At 39.8% G+C, this 19,995-nt stretch overlaps 1 protein-coding gene and 1 non-coding gene across 6 annotated transcripts in view; one reads left to right on the top strand and one right to left on the bottom strand.

The window, feature by feature from the left end:
* The window catches only part of STAMBPL1 (STAM binding protein like 1), a 41,406-nt gene continuing 21,411 nt past the window's right edge, over positions 1–19,995 (top strand). For 2 of the 5 annotated variants that reach the window (XM_010971248.3, XM_074373987.1), the window contains exon 1: positions 1,019–1,039. The gene's annotated coding sequence lies outside the window, so the exon portion shown is untranslated. Of the gene's footprint in view, positions 703–1,008; positions 1,203–13,597; positions 13,641–19,995 lie in introns of those variants that run through there. The other 3 variants (XM_074373988.1, XM_074373989.1, XM_074373990.1) reach the window with 3 other exon arrangements.
* On the bottom strand, positions 10,323–10,428 carry LOC123613160 (U6 spliceosomal RNA). Its single transcript, XR_006720511.1, has one exon. It is a non-coding gene; the product is annotated as a U6 spliceosomal RNA (small nuclear RNA).

Here is a 19,995-nt window from a genome sequence, read left to right as displayed (position 1 = left end):
CACTGCAGTCTCAATAGGCACCCACTCTGGTCCACCTCAGTGAAATCGATGGTGGAGAAAACGAAAGTCCGCGTGGTTCTGGGCTGAGGAAGGGCGTGCAGGGCTTCAGATGAGAGTCGCACCCAGTCGTTTCATACTCGCTCTAGGTCAGCCGCGTGGACCCGCTTCCACCCGCGAGCTTTTCGCGAGGAACCTGGGAGGCCGCGGCCGCGGCGGAGGAGGAGGGGGCGGAGGCAGGGGCGGAGGCGGCACCCAGGGGCCGGGGCCGGGGCCGGGGCCGGGGCTGCCGGGACCATCGCAGCGATAGTTTGTTTTCGTGCGGCGGCGGCGGCGGCGGCGGTGGCAGCAGGGAAGGCTGCTGCAGGCTCAGGATCGCCAGGCCTGCGCGTGGGTTTTCGCGGGAGCTCTTCGTCCCGGGCGCCGGGGAGCCACGGCAGCGAAGGGGAGGAGGAGGAGGAGAGGAACGCACGGAGCCCGAGCGAGTGGAACTAGCAAAGCTCCATCGGTCGGCAGAGAAGCGGAGGAGGGTCGGCCGAGGGAAGCCAGCGGGCGCCTGCTCAGCGGGTGCCTTATCACCCGGCTGCAGTGCCTTCTAGCAAAAGCCACCGCGGCGGCCAGACGGATGCCAAGGCCACACGGCAGGCGCGGGGACAGCCTCTGCAGTCGCCGTCCCACGCGGGCCCCGGACATCAGGGGCTGCTGGTGAGTAGGCGCCCGCGCGCGTGAGTGTGTGTGTGTGTGTGTGTGTGTGTGTGTGTGTGTGTGTGTGTGTGTGTGTGTGTGTGTGTGTGTGTGTGTGTGTTTGTCTGTGTCTGTGTCTGTGCGCGCACTGGCACGGGCGAGTGTGCACGCCAGCTGTGTGTGCCCGGTGGCCTGGCGCGCGCCGGCCCCTCTTCCGCTGGCGACGTCCATCCGTGCCTGGGCTTGCTTGGCGGGCAAAAAATGCACTTTGCTGGCTGCTCACTTCCTCCCTGCCAGTCCTGCGATCGGCTGCCTCCGCCTGCGCCGCCTCTGTCCGCCCCACAGCGGGCCCCCGGGGGTTAGTTCCACCTTGCTGGGGAAGGCTGGAAGCTGTGGCTCCTGAGGGTAGGGCGGGACGCTGGCCGGGATCTATCTACACGCGTGTGTTTCTGGTTCGGACTTGGAATGTGGCCTCGGAGATGGTGTCGGCTTTCAGAGAACACACCGTCCGGTCTTTGGGGGTGCGTGATGTGGGGAAAGAAGGGGCAAGGGGCGGAAAAACAGGCGTCCCTCTAGGACATGTGTCATGCGTTTCTAGATGATGCTTACTGTTACGCTGTTTAAGAGCCACTCTTAAGACATTTTCCTTCACCTGAATAATTTGTAAGCCTTAACTGAGAGCCTTTACTGAAATGTACAAAGAAGTGGAATGTCACCAAAACACAATCTTCCAGAACTTTCTGAAACAACCCACACCACTGATAGCCAGGAGCCTAAGGTGCTGTAATTACTGAAATTCAAAAATAAATAAATAATAAGTAATTCAGGAAACAGAACGTGATCGGAAGGATTGAAAAAAAAAATCTTAAGTGTTTGCATGGCGTGGTTGTGGCTTTCTGGAAACCTGTGTTTGGTAGTAAGTAAAACAGAAACCTTTCAAAGTAAGCTCCAGGGAGCACACTGCTTTCCACACATCCTGCTAATCACCCAGAATGAAATAAGTCCTAGGTTTTAAGGCATTTCAGATTTATAATGGATATCACCAGGATGCTGATCTATGATCTCATGATTCAAGGCCCTGTCAAGGTCAATATGGCAGATTGGTCCTAGCAGATGAATTACACCTGAATGCTTGAAACAGGAATGTTTCAAGTTTTGGGGAGGTAGTTTTCTATGGTTGTTTTACACAGAGATTAAGCCACTGTGTTCTGTGTTTTTGCAGACCTTGTTTCAGTTGGCAGTCTTGTGTTTGTAGAATGGATGCTAAACTGAATTTCAGAAATGTTGCTCTGTGACTCTATTAGGGTAGGCATTTTGCAGCTACGCTGTAAATATCTGTATGTTTCTTTTTAATATGGAGTTAATGCCTTTGAGAAATAGGCTCCTCTTGTTTACTATTTGCTCCATTACAGCTTCTTCTTTCAAAGGTATGAAATTTTACTGGAATCTCCCTGGAAAATGAACTGGCTGCTTGTTTTCTGTTCAAGCATGTATACAGCAAATTGCTTGCCTCTGTGGAATCTGCCCTTGAATATACCACTCCAACTGTAATTTACGTGTCAGCTGGTTCTTGGGAATTTTAAGAAGAAACTTGTTTTCTTATACTCTTTTGTACAACAAGCATCCTTTAAATCAGCTGGTAGAGAGTACTAGTCCGTTGCCCATAGTTCGGTCTTTTGGGCCAGTTTCTTGCATCCTTTTGCTGTGTTTCATAGGACTCATAGCCTGTGAGAGGCTTGGAGGGAGAAATGGGAGCATCATTGTCCCAAGAGTGTCTTCAAACAGAGAGATTTGCTCCTGGAGAGGAGACTGTTTCTGGGGTTGGCTTCTGAGAAGGACTGATAACAATAAAGAATTGTCAATAATAGTTACCTCTATTTACTTTCAGCACGCAGGACTTAACTAAACACCGTTAGATCACTTTCCTCCTTCATGGACTCCTTCCTAAGCCTACTTACAACTACAATCCAGGGAGTGAGGTTGAATTTTACAGAGAAGAAAAGCCTGGTGATTTTTGCTCAAGGTGGGAGAGGAAGAAAAAATACCAAGTGCTGCCCATGAAATGCCAGGTGCCTTCCTGGATGATACACTTACCAATTGGACACATTTTAAACCATTGGATTTGTGATTCTATCTAATCCTAGCATTTTTTTCTCAGTCCTGTGAAAGAAGTATAAGTAACTTCAACTGAAACTGCAAGAAACGATTCATGGTCATCTCTGAAAATATGAGAGCTTTCTGTCCCAGAAGGCTCATGAATCTTAGCTGCACCATAAATATTTGTTAGATGAATACCACTTCTAGAATTTTCTTACCTTTACTACATCACCTCTTCTACTATCGATTGTTTTTAGCCGTAACTTCATGTGAATCATCCAACATTTCATTACATTGAACGCAAATGATATATGAACTAAGATCAATTTCCTCATCTAAAGGAATAATAACAATCCCTCCAAAACAAAACAAACCACTGGACTGGTACTTACTGACTTGCTTATTTCAGCTCTGTGAACATGTGAATTGTTCAGTTGGATGTGTTGAGTGTACATTTAGAAATCCTGAGTTGACATCAGAATGTTGATGTCAACTCAGGAATGATCTGGATGGAGCTACATCTGGATGTGCCTTTTGTCAGAAGTTAGTTGCATTTCTAAGCAAATCAGATGAACTTCTAGTACAATCCTGCATCTCCTCATGCTTAGTGGAAAAGCCAATTAAACATTTGGCAGATTGTAAAGTCTTCAAAGCATACCTTTGATTTTCTTACTAAATTTTAAAGTAAATCCATGTTATGTTGGTCCATTGATGTGGTTGGCTTACAGACATTAATTCAGACTGGTGATTATGTAGTAACTTGTGTTTATTAAAAGCAGCCTCTTGTTATAAGTGCTGGTGATTAGTATTTGATATGCTCTAGTTAGCCTTTCAAGTTACTCTTGGCAATGGGTGCATTGCATGATCTTGAATATAAAGGGTGTTATGTCTTTTTTTTTTAATTGAAGTATAGTTGTTTTACAATGTTGTGTTAGTTTCTGGTATACAGCAAAATGATTCAGTTATATATATATATATATTCTTTTTCAGATTCTTTTCTATTATTATTTATTATAAGATACTGAATATAGTTCCCTGTGCTTACAGTAGGTCCTTGCTGTTTATCTATTTTATATATAGTAGTTTATATATGCTAATCCTAAACTCCTAATTTATCCTTCCTTCTCTTTCCCCTTTGGTAACTATCATTTTATTTTCTATGTCTGTGAGTCTATTTCTGTTCTGTAAGTAAGTTCATTTGTATTGTGTTTGTAGATTCCACATATAAGTGATATCATATGATATTTGTCTTTCTCTGTCTGACTTACTTCACTTAGTATGATCATCTTCAGGTCCATCCATGTTGCTACAAATGACTTTATTTGATTCTTTTTTATGGCTGAATAGTATGCCATTGTATGTATACATTATAAATATACTACATCTTCTTTATCCATTCATCCATTGATGGACATTTAGGTTGCTTCCACGACTTGGCTATTGTACATAGTGCTGCTATGAACATTGGAGTGCATGTATCTTTTCAAACTAGAGTCTACTCTTGATAGACTATCCCAGGAGTGGGATTGCTGGATCATCTGGTAACTCTGTTTTTAGCTTTTTAAGGAACTCATACTGTTCTCCATAGTTTTTAGTTCTTCATACTGGCTGCACCAAATTATATTCCCACCAGCAGTGTAGGAGGGTTGCCTTTTCTCCACACCCTCTTCAGTATTTATTATTTGTAGACTTTTGGTAATGGCCATTCTGACTGGTGTGAGTTGATACCTCCTTATAGTTTTGACTTGCATTTTTCTAATAGTAATGTTGAGCATCTTTTATGTGCTGTTTGGCCATCTGTGTATTTTATTTGGAGAAATATCTATTTAGGTCTTCTGCCCATTTTTTGATTGGGTTTTTTTTTTTTAATATTGAGCTGTATGAGCTGTTTGTATATTTTGGAAAGTAAGCCCTTGTTGGTTGCATCATTTACAAATATTTTCTCCCATTCTGTAGGTTGTTTTTTCATTTTGTTTAATATTTCCTTTACTGTGTAAAAGCTTTTAAGTTTGGTTAGGTCCCATTTGTTTATTTTTGCTTTTATTTCTTTTGCCTTGGGAAACACCTAAGAAAACATTGCTGTGATTTATGTCAGAGAATGTTTTGCGTATGTTTTCTTCTAGGAGATTTATGGTGTCCTGTCTTATATTTAAGTCTTTAAGCCATTTTGAGTTTATTTTTGTGTATGGTGTAAGAGGGTGTTCTAACTTCATTGATTTATGTGTGATGTCTTCCTTTTTTTTTTTTTTTTTTTTTTGATAGTTCTAACTTTCCATCCACAGTCATTAGAAGTTTACGTTATGATTCATGATCTAATTTCAGGATGGAAGATTCGAAAGCTGACTAAATTTGCCTAGACATTAACATTATAGTGTATAGTAATAATGCACATTTTCTTTCTGATATTCTTCCCTTTTTGTGCTCTAGTCAAGCTTGTTTCATTCTGAATAAAAATCAAATAAGATCCTTAAACATTTAAATTTTTTTCTATTGGGCTGTGTCCAAAATAAATAAATAAAATTTAAAAATTGCTTATCACTGTGTTGAAGTAACACAAACACTGCTATTCTCTGTGTAATGAAGCACGGCCATTCTTATCAAGTATTCATTTGATAAGCAGGCACCTGATCACTTGAACTAGAGTTAAAGGCATGTTTCTTCCATGTCTGATTGAGGCCCTTGAACGCAATGGGGTGGAATTTTGGTTTCAGTGAGTAGCCAATTCAAAGCAGTTTCCTGAAAGGAGTAAGTGATGAAAGCACCTTTTTGGAAAAGCACTTTGGCAGGTGGTTAGGGGATAGATTAGTAGGAGAGACTGGAGGTAGGAATCTGGTGTCAGATAATGACAGCTTGATGTAAGATCCTAGCAACACTGAGATTAAGATGGGAAACCTTCAGACAGACATCAAGATTTTTTGTTTTATGTGGAAGAGGAATAGTAAACCTGGGGAACAGTGTGACCACGCCAATAATCCACATCTGGGGAGCGCACCACCAGCTGATTACAGCATTCTTCTCTCCCGAGCCCTGGTGTAACCTCAGAATCTTGCAAACATTTGACAAATACTTATTAATAAATATTAGGTATTAAATATGTGCTATATGCCAGGCACAGTACTCCCCTTATATGTTATCTCAAGGATGATGGAGTGGTTAGGAACATGAATTCTTTTTGCCATTTACAAGCTGTGTGTCCTTGGGTAAGGTCCTAACTTCTCTGAACCTCAGTTTCTTCATCTTTCAATGGGGATGTTAGTTTCTATTTCATAAGGTTTTGAGGAGGATTAAATGAATAAAAAGATATAAAAGAAAAGTGCTGAGAAGTGCTAACAAGATTAATTGCTATATGTGTTTGTTATTGTTTATTGTTACTAATTTATGAAACAATCTTATGCAAAGGTACTATTTTAAAAAATTGAGGCAGGAAGAGGCTAGGTAAATTACTGAGGGTCAGAGGCTAGGATGCAGTGGTAGAGCTGAGTGTCGAACACAGACAATCCAGCTCCAAAGTCTGTTTTCCTAACTTGTGTATATCCCAGTGCTAGGGACACTGATTGGAACAAGAAAAGTGAGGATTGTCCTCATGGAGATCTGGGACCCTAATCATTTCTATTGTAGGATTTGTCATCTCCTACATAGAGTTAGTACCCAGATTGTTGTACAAAATTTTTGTTATTTTTTCCTTGATGTTTTGGTATTTTGTAAATGGTGTTTTTTTTTATTAACTTCTTTATTAGGAAGTGTTCCAATTTGTGTTTTCACATATGATTTAAAAATAGGATTTGTTTTGTTTTTGCCTAACACTTGACATATGCAATAATATTATATTCATTTGTGGTAGCTCTCCTTATACCTAGTGATTCCTTTGCTGGAGGCGAGAGAATATGTCTCCCTAATATAATGCATAATATATATGTTATATACATAAAACGTATAATGTAATACTATTTAACTATGTAATATATACTTTTTATACAGTGTATGTAGTGTATTTATAATATAATGTATTCATTATATACAATGTATATGTTGTACTTTATGTTATATGTAATACATATTATACTATATAATATGTTATATTAGGGAGACATTTGCATTATATATAAAGAATCTCTGGATAAGGAGAGATGTTGCAAATGAGTATGTTTACATTTTATTATTGGATACATATCAGTATTCTGAAAAACTTCTAAGCCATCCACCTTTGTCCATACTCCCAGAGTCTCATATTATCTCCCATTCATGAGCCACAGTGAAGTTATGACATTTCATAACCATTTTTATTCAGAATACTTTATAGAGTAAAAGCAGAGTAAATTTTAGCTGTTCTTTGACTTGTTGAAATAATTATGTCTAATTATGAGGCTAGTTTTTTTTATTATTGGACCTACAACAAAATTCATATTGTATTTCAACTATACTTCAATTAAAAAAAAAAAAAGAAGCCAGACTTTAATTATAGATACGAAGACTGCTGTAGCAACAAAATAAAAAATTCTAAATTCCTCCACAACTTGTTTAGGCAGGAATATGCCATCACTGATTTCAATATTTCACCATTACGTTAGTCCTTATAATTCTTTTTTCTCATAAATAATTTTCAGAAATCTGCAACTAGTATTGTTTTTTCTAAGGAGAGAAAAGCTTTTCTTGGGCTTGTATAAGGTTCATGAGTACTATTTAGCTGAGGAACATTTTTTAAATCTCATCTTTAAAAATATAGTCTGCATTGTTTGTTTTACCCTCTTGTGTAAATTATACGTAATTATTTAACTAGAGTTTCTTTTAAAGGAATTATTTTAAAATTTTGTGAGTTTAAACTTGATTAAGGATGAAAGAATTTGAGTTTTGGTGAATCTGTTTTTTTTTTCTAAATTTGGTGCTCTTAAACTTTCGCTCTACTTATGTTTCTGTGGTGTCACAGTAACTGAACCAAAGATTCAGCACAGGCTCATACAAGAGACAGTTACTCAGGGACCCCGTCACAAATTACTCATTTTGATTGTTTGACTTGATTTGATTCTGGGTTATTTGGAAACAGGAGGCCAAGGATGACTCATTTTTAACCCTTCCAGCCTCCAGGTGAACACTGCCTGCCCTTTTACCTTTGCCGGTTCTCAGAGGGAAACTCCAGTGTGGGTCTTTTTTGAGGGTGTCTCATTTCAAACTTGAATGGCTAGGGCAATATTCAACTGTGCACCTTTTAATTAAAGGCATAAAAAACCCTGCAGTTAGTAATGGCGATCATGGTTAAACTCAGCTCATCTCAGGACCCCGTAATTTTATTTATCCTGTTGCTAGAACCGTGTCCTTTAACACTGGAAATGTGCATTTGGACCACTGAGAAGCTATCTGGACAGGCCTTTACGCCTGTGGGTTCATGCTTCCATCTTCTGGTGGATTAATTCCAGTTCTTTTTCCAATCTATTTTGTCCTTGAAGTGCTGGTTTATAAACTGTTCCACAAGGTAAATTTTCTTCACCAGGAGAAGCAATCAGACGTGGTGGATGGAATGAGATTAGAAAAGAGAAGCCTGGAAAAAGTCCTTCATACATTGTGTTTTTGTAAAAATGGGACAGAGAAACAGCTTACAGCATCAATATACTACTTTAAGGGGAAAAAAGATAAAAATCACTTGGAATCATTAGTGGACGTGGGACTTTTTTGGTCCAATTATTGAAAACCTCAAGAAATTAAAGTATGGCATTTGAAGGAAATGGAGATGACCACATTCATATGGTGTAAGGGTTATTTTGTCAAATGTAACGTTACTGAAAGACTCAGAAAGGTAGCTCCGGCAGGTGCATCTCAAACTGGTCTCAAAAAACCAAAATGACCTCCATGCCACCCCCATAGGTAATTTTTTAGTAAGTTAGGGCAAGGCCTGGGAGCCTTCTTTTAACAACCTTTTCAGAGGATTCTGATGCAGGTGGTCAAGAAAGCACATTTAGAGAAAAACCTATTTAAGAACTAAGTCTAATTTTATATTCACATTTGTGTTTCTGTTTTTAAGTTTTTTCTATCTCTCTCTCTTTCTCTTTTTTTAATGGCAGTATTGGGGATTGAACCCAGGAACTTGTGCATGCTAAGCATGCACTCTACCGTGGAATTCTACCTACCTCTTGTTTTCAAGTTTCACGCATTTCTTCCTCCTGAATTCTATATACATTTTTGTGTAATAACCTATACATGAAGGCTGCCTGGGAGTTTTTATAGTGGCACCCTATCCTGTGTTTAATTTTCTCATTAATACCTGTTATTAGGTGGATGACATCAGAAAAACACAAAGTTGGTGAGAATTTTTAGAGAGATTGTTGCACTGCCTTCCAAATAGATGTTGGGATGCGATAGGGCAGGGGGAATTTGATCCAACAGTGAAGTAGAGGGAGACTTACAGATTGGGGTGCAATGGAAAACAAAGCCTATAATCACAAGAAGGTGTTCAGACCTTTTCCGGTAGGCACTAGGTTACCAGTTGCTTTTCTGAGCAGGGGCCTAGCCTGACGCAAACCTAGCTCAGGTGTAAGGACACACAGTACTTGGTCAAAAACAGAGGATTAAGCGTCAGGCGGGCAACACTGTCTCATTTGTCACCAGAAAGGCAGAAGGGAACGGGGTGAGCCCTTGGGACCTCGAATTTGCATGGCTGACTGAAGGGTCCACACAGCAGAGTTCCCCGCTCTGTGTTCCTGAAGGTCTGTACCCAGTGAACTGCTCTCTCCGGCAGCTGCACGTCAGGGTGTGTAACACCAAGGCCACCCAGGCCAGTCATCTGGCCAGAGGGCCTCTCTGGGTTTAGAAAGCCCTTGAATAACCATTTCAACTACGACTATCTTCATGATACCGTGAGGCAAGGAGGGCACAGTTATTCTCACCTTAGACCAGAGAAACAAACCGAGAGAGTAGTTGCTCAGAATCCACCCATCTGGAAACTGGCAGGGCTAGGCTTCCAACCTGGAACTACCTCCTCACCATCTACAGGCTTAAAAAAATTTATAATTTTTCTGATTACGATGTGATTCATACTTGTAACAAAGTGTACCGAAATGAATGAATTGAACGTGAAATCCTTCACGAGTCCCCTCTTGAGAGGGCAGCTGAGGAAAATCTAGTGTGTGCTGTGCAGACTTTTGGCTTGCAAACACCAACGTGCATTTAAATGCGTATGCATTGGTGCTGCAAGGGTGGAGCCATGCTTTACATGTCCTTCTACAAACTGTGTGTGTTTTTTTTTAACTTAATGCTTTAACTTGGACAACTTCTTGGTTCAGTGCATATAGATGTGAATCTTTTCTATCGGTTTCATCTACTATAGAGATTCTTCATTTCAAATAACCCCTTTTGGATGGCTACTTGTTTCCATTTCCAAAATTTTAATATTTTTAAGCCATGCTGCAGTGGGAGAGTGTGTATGTGTGTGTGTGTGTGTCTGTGTGTGTGTATGTGTTATTTGGGTGGAAGAGTCTATGGGAAAATCTTTTTGTTTTAAGTGAAGTATAGTTGTTAGAATAGATTAGTTTCAGGTGTACAACATAGAGATTTTAAAAAATATGGAACGCTTCATGAATTTGCATGTCATCTTGCTCAGGAGCCATACTAATCTTCTCTGTATCATTGCAATTTTAGTATTTGTGCTGCTGAAGTGGGCACTATGGGGAAATCTGAGAATTGGAATTGCTCTCTCAGTAGGAATGCATATCACACACACACACATACACACACACACACACACACACACCCCACACATAAATTGTCAATTTTTCCTCCAGTTCTCATCGATATTGAGTATGATCAGTTGTGTGAATTCTATCAATCAAATAAATGAAAATACCTGTTCAAATTAATAGTTTCTTATCTCCTAGTGAAATTAAACATTGCCACGTGTTACTTAGCTTCTTATATTTCTCTTATGACTTGTTCATTTCACTGGCCCATTTTTATTCAGCTCTTTATCTCTTTCTTACTGTTCTGCAGATATAGAGGTAGTAGATATTACACCTGTCGCATATGATGCAAACTTTTTTCCTTTTGTTGTCCTACTTGTTGAAGGGATTTAAAGACACTAATTAAACATTCTAAAATATTTTAAAATAATTACAAATTTCCAAAGAATTGCAAAAATAGTACACAGAATTTCTGTATGTGCTTTACTCATTTTCCCCAAATAGTAACACCTTACATAATCACAGTAGTTATTAAAAGCAGGAAGTTAACATCATTACAGTACCACTGTCTAATTTACAGATTTTATCCACATTTCACCAGTGTCCTTCTTCTGGTCCAGGATCCTGTCCGGGATCACACACTGCAGTTGGCTGTCATGTCTCCATAGTCGCTTTTAATCAGAAACAGCCCCTCAGTCTTTCTCTGTATTTCATCATCTTGACACTTATTAAGAGCACAGGCCAGTTGTTTTGTAGAAAATCCCTCAATTTGGGTTTTTCTGATATCTCTTCATGCATGCATGATTAGGAGTGTGACTTTGTCTGGATGTGGTCAAAAATATGTTGCCTGAGGAAGAGACGCTTAACCTGGCTCTGGTAAGATGCAGAAGAAGTAGAAGTGTGAAATGAGGGTGGGGTACATCTGCATAGACCATCTTAGAGACAAAAAGATGCCAGTGTGGAGAGGAGGAGGTGCGAAAGAAGGCTGATGAGTTGGCAGCTGGGTCAGACCCAGTTTTGTGGGACCTATTAAGGATATAAGATACTGACAGTAATGGAAAGCTCTTAAAGGGTTTTAAGGGAAGGAATGACAATACCTGAATGGCATACCTGTTGCATGTAGAATTACACAAAGGGGAGCATGACGGAAACAAATAGACCAATGAGAAGGTTATTCTAGTGATGCAGACAGAGAAAAGGGTGACAGATTAGGGTACTGTGAGGAAGGATGGTGAGGAAATGCAGATTGCAGGCATTATTTTGGCAGGTGACTCTGCAGATGTAAGTGGTAGATTGGATGGGGAGTTGAGGGACGGAGGAGATGCAGGGTGGCTGTTTCCAGGTTTTGCCAGGTTTTGTGTAATTGATTGGATGTTGATACATTCACCGAGATGGGGGAGAAGTCAGAGCACTGCCATCTCCACATCCTTAGATGCCAACATTTACAATATCTTTGCCTGCTTATTCTCCTGTATCCCAGTTTAGCCACTTAACTTCCCAGTTCTGGGTTTTTTTCTTAGAATTTCTCCCAATAGCCATTTACCCTTCTACATTTTTTTTAATCACTCTCGGTCCAGTCCTGGGGTACCTCACCCATATTGCACACTTGCCTCCTCTCTGAATTGCCAATACCTTTACTGAGGTATGATTAACAGAAACTATTTCAATTGAATAAATATGTACTAAATGCCTAAGTACCTAAGTACTAAGTGGGCAGATCACCTCATTGTGCAGAGTTGAGAATTAAATAAGAAGCTAAGCAAAACTGAAGAGACTCGGGGCCATTTTGCCTGATGGTAAAAAGAAACTGTATCCTTGTCATACTCCTTATGTAGAAATAAATTCCACAGAGATCAAAGATACTTACCCAAAATTATCTAACCATAAAATTACTGGAAGGAAAGACTGGTAGACCTATTTTTAAAAATTTTTTTATCATCAGTAAGTTTGAAGACCTTTTAAGGAATGATGAAAAACCCAGTTACCATAAAAGAAAGTACAGATTCATTTGACAGTGTGAAATTTTTAAATTTTGTACAAAAATTAAACAACCTTCAACCAAAAACTCCAACTAAACTAATAAAAATAGAAAGAAAACTAGAAGCAGAAAATTTACTATTTTCAAACACCACAGTAGTAATTGCTTCAGGTAAGAATCATCTTTGGATGCTAAAATGAGTGGGCAAAAGTATATTTGAGTATTCTCAAAGTAACTCCCTGTAAGATATTTTTAATTACAAAAGAAAAAATAGCATTTTTATAGGGAAGAAACTTGACAGACATAAAACAAATGATCAAAGTTAACATCACACATAATAGAGCAAGTCCATGTCTCCTGATGCACTGAGGACACACCATCACTCCTCAGGTATTTTTGCCAAAAAATGCCTAACTTTCTCTGTTTCTTATATTTTTGTCTTTGTAGCAGTTACCATAGTTTTAATGATCTATTTGTGCAGATAATTGTTTAGTATCTTTGTACCTCTGCTCCCAGCAGAGGGTAAGTTTCGTAAGCTCAATATTGGCTGTCTCTTTGCTCACGAGTTCCTAGCAGGAAGTAGGAGCTTCATAAATAATGTTGAGTAAATAAATGAATGAATGAATTTATTTGGAGCTAATCCTTATGGGAAAGATGTATCTAGCCTTGGAACTATTGAGTGAGAAATCACAGTTGGATGTCCTGGTGGAAGTGGGTGGACTGAAGACACAGTGCTCAGGTTAAGCCTTAACTGAAGCCTTGAAAGAAATGTGTCCCATGGAATAAAGGTATGTTAAGAGAAAAGACAGAAGACTAATAGTTTAGCTGCAAGGTGAGGGAAGAGGGAGGAGAAAGGAAATACCTCTACTTCATTTAGAACAAGGCAGGAGTTTGTTCTAAAGTAGCGCTATTTGGCTGATCAAGGTCAGGCACCCAGGAGGTTATTTGTAACTGTCTTAGAGCAGTTTTATCCAATGCAGTGAGGCTCACATTTCATTGTGCCTAAAGATCTCTTGGGCTGCCTGATAAAAATAGAGATCCGAGGGGCACCCTTCCCAGAAATTCTGACTCGGTGAGGCTTAGAAATCTGTTTTTTGTTAACAACCAGTCTCCTCCCCAACAGAGTAATTATGGTGCAGGTGGCCCAGGAAACACACTCAGAGGAAACTTTACATCAGAGTAGAGGGATGTCAGCTACAGAGAAGGAAAATCAGAAGGAAGTGAGTGTGGTGAGCAAAGAGGAACTGCGGACTGCCACTTGCTAACGACTTTGGCAGTATATGGGGCTCTTGAAGCATTTAACAGCAACCTGCCATGTTGCTGCAAATGACATTATCTCATTCATTTTTAAGGCTGAGTGTTCCATGTCTTCTTTATTCAGTGACCTGTTGATGGACATTTAGATTGCTTCTATGTCTTAGTTATTGTAAATAGTGCTGCTATAAACATTGGGGTGCATGTATCTTTTTGAATTAGAGTTCCCTCTGGATATGCCCAGGAGTGGGATGTCTGGATCGTAAGATCCTACTGTATAGCACAGGGAACTACATTCAATATCTTATAATTATGTATAATAAAAAAGGATATGAAAAAGAATATATATTATGTATGTATAATGGAATCACTATGCTATACACCAGAAACTAACATAATATTGTAAGTCAAATATACTTCAATTTAAAAAAATAAAAAAATAAAATAAAATAAAAGTAACCAGCCAGGGAAAGTTATGGAGGGACACAGCCTATTTTGATTTTGTCCCCTGCATTGAAGAGATTGTCTAATGCAAAACCAAAAATGTGACTGCAGCTGTCTACTGGAACAGATTGAACAGTTAGATTCCTGTGGCTAAGGAACATTGGAGAAGCAGTGGGTGAAGTATTCTAGTCCAGAACTTTGCTATTGAAGGTAGTGCTGGACTAAACTCATCTTGTTGAAGTACTGCCGTTAGGAAATTTATGAAAATTAAATAAAATTGATTAAGAATGCGTAAGGACTGACTTCATCTCTGAGCTTCAGGCAACTGGCTGGCAACAAAATGATGTTATTTTAAAAATGTGTTTCTGATTCATTTTGCTTCATTGAATTAAATAATTTCTGGATAGTATTTTCTTAAAAGCAAATTGCAATAAAAAGGGAAGTATGTTAAAGTGTATATTAAAGGTTAGTGGCTTTTGAGTGGCTTATCTTTAGAATACATTATTTCCAGGAAATTTTGATATTTCAACAAGATAACACGTTTAAGCTCATATGGATTTATGATAACAAATTAACTGTGTCCAAATATGAATTTCTCCCTGAGACTTCAAATTCACTTTCCAAATGTTTAATGAATATTTAAATGCTTTATGAAGATATTAATTGAACCATTTAAAAATACAACAGAATACTAAATTAGTACATTTATAAGCATATGAAATGCCTTTTGAATACCACAATTTATTTTTGATTGAAGTATGCTTAATTTATAATATTGTGTTATTTTGAGTTTGTAGAGCAAAGTGATTTTAGTTATATGTACATATATTTTTCTGATTCATTTCCATTATAGGTTTTTACAAAATATTCAGTATAGTTCCCTGTGCTCTACAGTAGGTCCTTGTTGTTTATCTGTTTTATATATAGTGGTGTGTATCTGTTAATCTCTTACTGCTAATTTATCCCCTCCCCCTCACCCCTCTTTGACAACCATAAGTTTGTTTTCTATGTCTGTGAGTCTGTTTCTGTTTTGTAGATAAGTTCACTTATATATTTTTCAGATTCCATATGTAAATGATATCATGTAATATTTGTCTTTCTCTGTCTGGCTTACTCCACTCAGTATGATAATACCGAGGTCCATCGATGTTGCTGCAAATGGCATTATTTCCTTCGTTTTTTGTGGCCGAGTAATCTGAATATCACAATTTAGAATTTATATTAAAAACCAGCAAATTTTTGAATTGAACTGTCTTGGTAGAATAATTATGCATTTGAATTTCTTAACTATCTATTTCAGGTGCTCAGTCCACAGACATGAAATCATTCTGCCTAAGAAACAAGTGGGAGGGAATGGATGCCCTTTTCTGTCTTTGGCAGGGAGAAGACTGTGAGTCAGATATTTGTAATGCTGAGCTGAAATTTCATTTCTGCAATAAATCCTGCCACTCTTGTCCAAAGCCCAGGGATTTGACCCTCCCCTGATTTCACCATTAACTGTTAAATGTTAATTACCAGGATCGCTGTGTGACTATGAGTATGAGCTCTGGGATCTTACACACCTACTTCTGAGTCCCTGTTCCACCCTTTACTTAAGTCTCTTACCAGTTCTAGGCTCTGGCGAGGTTGAGCCCTGCTGGCAGGAAGGAGTCGGGGCGGGGGGAGTGGGCAGCTGCTGGACAGACAGCTGGCAGCGTCTGTCAAAAACGAATTTCAGTGAAGCAACCAGTTAAACATCAGTCATCTCTGATATTTATAATGAAGTCTACATAACCTTACTCCTCTAACCATTTGATGTGAGAAGGGACCGATTTTCTTTGAGTATAGATTCTACTGTAACAGAGTGTTGGGTTTTTTTTAACCCCATATAAGCTTTCATTGAGTTCTTCTGGAAAGGTGTTATTTCCTCCCATTTAATAGATGAAGATAAAGTATACAAAAAGGTTAAATAAGATGTCATAGTACTCCCAACTCACAAGTGGTGGAAGCTGGATTCTCTTACAGGTGTATATGGTCCCCAAGCCTGGGCATTTGGTGCTAAGGGTGCCACCTCATCATAGGGTCAGGATAAAAATTGTACTACACTATGAGAAATAATTCTTTTATGACCCAAAGGGGGCTTGATTGCCCTCAGGGTAGCCTGGACTTACCTCAAAGTAATTTAAAACATACACTGGGTGTGGTGATTTATTTAATCTTTTTTGTAGCAACTGCTTTCTTGCTGATTGATTTAATGTAAACAATACCACCGAGGTATGTTTAACCTGGGGTATCCCTCTAGGGGGATAAGAGACAGACACCTGACACCTAGTAGGTCTTCGCATGTAGTACTTACAAGTATTTTAAAAAAGGCAGTAAAAGCTATTTCTAGTATTTGGATCAAGTTTTATATTTATCTTATCAATATTTTTGTACAAATAAAGTAACATCTGGGTCCCAGCATATTCCTGATTAACAGATATTATATAAAAAAATCATCTTTTGAGTATAAAAAATAATCTTTGGTTTTAATGTTTGAATCTTCCCAAATGAACAGCAAGGATGGGCTTAGGTCATTTTTTTTTTTTTCCAAAGCAGGTTCCAGTGTGTAAGAATGTGACTCAGGAGATCCTTCTTTCTGCCTCTGTCATTCAGGGTGTGGGAGTGACCCTTTACCTCCTTTTATCTAAGTCAGATTAGGTCACTGCAGCCCACAGTCCAGGTTCTGATGATTTTGTTTATTTATCTCCAACTGAGTAAATTGGCACCATGTTCTTCCTAGAAAACATGAACTCTTACCTAGTGGGGAGAAGAAAGGCTGTGGGTTTGGCCAATGAGAAACGAGACTCTAGGAGGTGGCTTGAGGTGTTCCAGCCTCACCTGCCGGAAGTCTCCACCTGCTCGTCCAGTTCCTGACAGCGTTCAGCCGGAAAGGGGCACAGAGAGAAAATGGCACGTTTGGGCGATGGTTTCCCTGGCTCTTCTCTGTGTGCCTAGTCTCTAAGGAGACTGTTCACTGCCTGGTTAGTCTCCTCTCTGTATTCTGGAAAATCTGGCTCTGTATATACAAGTAGGTCAGCATCCTGAGCTTACTTCAAAAAAAAATATTTTTTTAAATGAATAGGAAAATTAAGGGCAGTAAGTTAGAGTTAAGGCTTAAAAGGTCACAACATAAACACTGCTGGTCAGATATTTTCCTCTTTTGTTCTCGGCATGACTTGCTGCTGGTTTTAAAGGGCAGAATCGGAGAGCTGCTGCCACATTTCCTTGGGAGCAGTTGGGACATGGAGATATCCAACTGGGACCCGAAACCCAGAAGGATCCTGCTTTTGGGCTGTTAACAGTGTGAGCGCGGAGAAAGAGTGAACTGTTCAAAGTCAGAGCTGAGAAATGTCAGTTTGGAGAGGGTCCTGACCCCTCCCAGGCCACTCTCGGATGAGATTTGATTTTTGCCGCACCCGCTCTGGGCGCAGTCTGGAACTGCTCCACTGGGTCCAGTAGCTGCTTGTTAGCTGCTCCGCTGGAATGGGATGCGCTTCCATGTGATCTTTGTGAATATATGGCTTTGATACCTCTTCTGTGTCCGGTTCCCCGATGCCCTTGTGTTCGAAGATTAACAGAAAGCAGACACTCTCCCTACTCCTCTTTAAAAGGTCGGTTTGAGGAGGAAAATGGTTGTGTCTCTGGAATTTACAGTGAGGAAAAGGGTCCAGAGGTACAGGCAGGACAACCGGAGCTCTAAAGCAAAAGGAGCTTTCCAGGAGTATACTGCACGTTAACGGTGTCTCAGGGCTGTAGTTCCCATGTGGGCTCCACGGGGGGCGGAGATTAAGAAGCAGGTTGAGAGTAAACCAGGCATTCCCAGGGAATGTTTTCAGTTAGTTGTCAACCACTCTGAATCAATGAAGTGAGGCTGTGGTGATAAGCCCGGTTGTGAATGAGGAAACTGAGCCTGGGAGGGTCCAGTTAGGGTGACTAGCAAGTAGCAAGGAGCCAGGACTCACATCCAAGCTGTTGACAGCTACTGGTCTTGAGAACATAACCTGTTTGTGCTGGCTTTCGTAATTGTTTATATTGCAACAGATAAGTACTAGGACTGAAGATTAAACAATAAAGGAATTAAGACAGGACCTGAGGGAGGGTAATAGCTCAGTGGTAGAGCATGTGCTTGGCATGCACAAGATCCTGGGTTCAATCCCCAGTACTGCCATTAAAAAAAAAAAAAAAATACAGGACTACTGCCATTGAGTTGTCAATGGTCCAAAAGAAGCATTTGACCAACCAGTCTACCAACTTTCATCTTAGATTTGAGGGGAGTTGGTTTCCATTTCTGAATTAGAAATAAATTTATGTGGGAGTTGACAGTGGTTGATTTTCATCTGTAGCAATTTAGTAAATTCCTGTGTTTAAGATATATTGAACTAAACATTTGAGACATTTAGAAGTTCATTACAGAGAAGTTTGATTTTTGCACACACTTAACCATTTTTTGGGGCACCCAGCCCTGAATCTACTTTTTCTCACTGGGCACATCCCACTCTTGATTCCTCTGGAAATGTAAAATGCTAGATAATTGAGTTTTTAACCACTTTTGCAGCCTGACTATGGGCATGTGACCTCGGCTGTGTTCTGCCAGTCAGGCACCTCCATCTTGTATTTTGAAATAGACACTAGTGACATAAAAAAATGCGGTGGCTCCCCAGGTGGTTTCCAGGACGGCAGCTGGTGTTGGTGGTGGAAGATGCAGGCCCCCCACCTGTCAGTGACAGGCAGCAGAACAGTGGGATTTGGGGTGATGATCCTGAGTATGTAGCCTCCAAGCCCAATTTCTCTGACCTTCTTGGAAATTTGTGATCTTGCCATGATCATTCTATGAATTTGAGAGTCAGTGCCTTTGCTTGCAGCTAAGAATCTTGATGATCCATTCTCCAATGCAGTGTCTCTCAAAGCGTTGTCTGAAAGTCTCATGCATCAGAACCATCTGGATCACATCCTAATAACCATGGATTCAGAATCCTTTTGTGTTCCAGGAATCTGCATTTTAAACAAGCCTCAGGTGTATACAATTTTTAGAACCACTGTTCTAATGTTACTAACTTTTAAAATTATTTGTTCTCTGTTTACAGATCTGAGTAACCCCTAAAAGAATTAATTCTTGGCTTTTAGGAGACCCTAATCAATGACTCATGGGTATTTCCCTGGCTCATTCTCTCCCCACCCTGCCTCAAATTTTCCATAAGCCTCTGTTCTGTCTCTTCAACTCTTTGAATTTTTTTTTTCCTGGTTTCTTCTCACTGAGACATGATAATTTCTCAAATGGAATTGCCTGCCTTCAGAGGTTCCAGCATGAATTTGGGTTTTAAACTATACTGTGACTGGGGCTCTCTGCAGGTCATTTCTTTCTTGGACATTTCTACAGCCTGCAGGCCTCAAGCTCGGTGTTTACTCCAGGCATCACTAGAGAGGAGGAAGGGAAAACATTTAAAAGATTAGAACACACTAAGTGACTTTCTTTGAAAAGTTCTTCAGCCATGGATTCAGGCCAGAAAACAGCAAAGAAGGATTGAATGATCTTCTGAGATTCCTAGAATCACAGAATGTTGTAACTTTAAAGAAGATAGCATAACCTCCTCATTTCGTAAATGGGGAACTGAGGAGAATGGGTGTCCAGCGTCACCCAAGTGATAAGTGGAGTTTAAAGGCCAAGATAAATTTAGAAGCGGAAAGTGATCATGCAGAGCTTGACCTAAACTAGCATGAAAAAGAAGGAGACTAACATTAATTGAGGGGTTATCTGAACTTGGGTACATTCGTTTAACATCTCTGAGCCTTAATTTCCTCAATTGTGAAATCAAGATTCTAATAATAGCTGATATTGATATGATATTTACTATAGGC

Source organism: Camelus bactrianus, chromosome 11, assembly GCF_048773025.1.
Source record: "Camelus bactrianus isolate YW-2024 breed Bactrian camel chromosome 11, ASM4877302v1, whole genome shotgun sequence".
In the NCBI taxonomy this organism is placed as follows: Eukaryota; Metazoa; Chordata; class Mammalia; order Artiodactyla; family Camelidae; genus Camelus; species Camelus bactrianus.
This window is presented reverse-complemented; position numbering and strand designations above follow the sequence as displayed.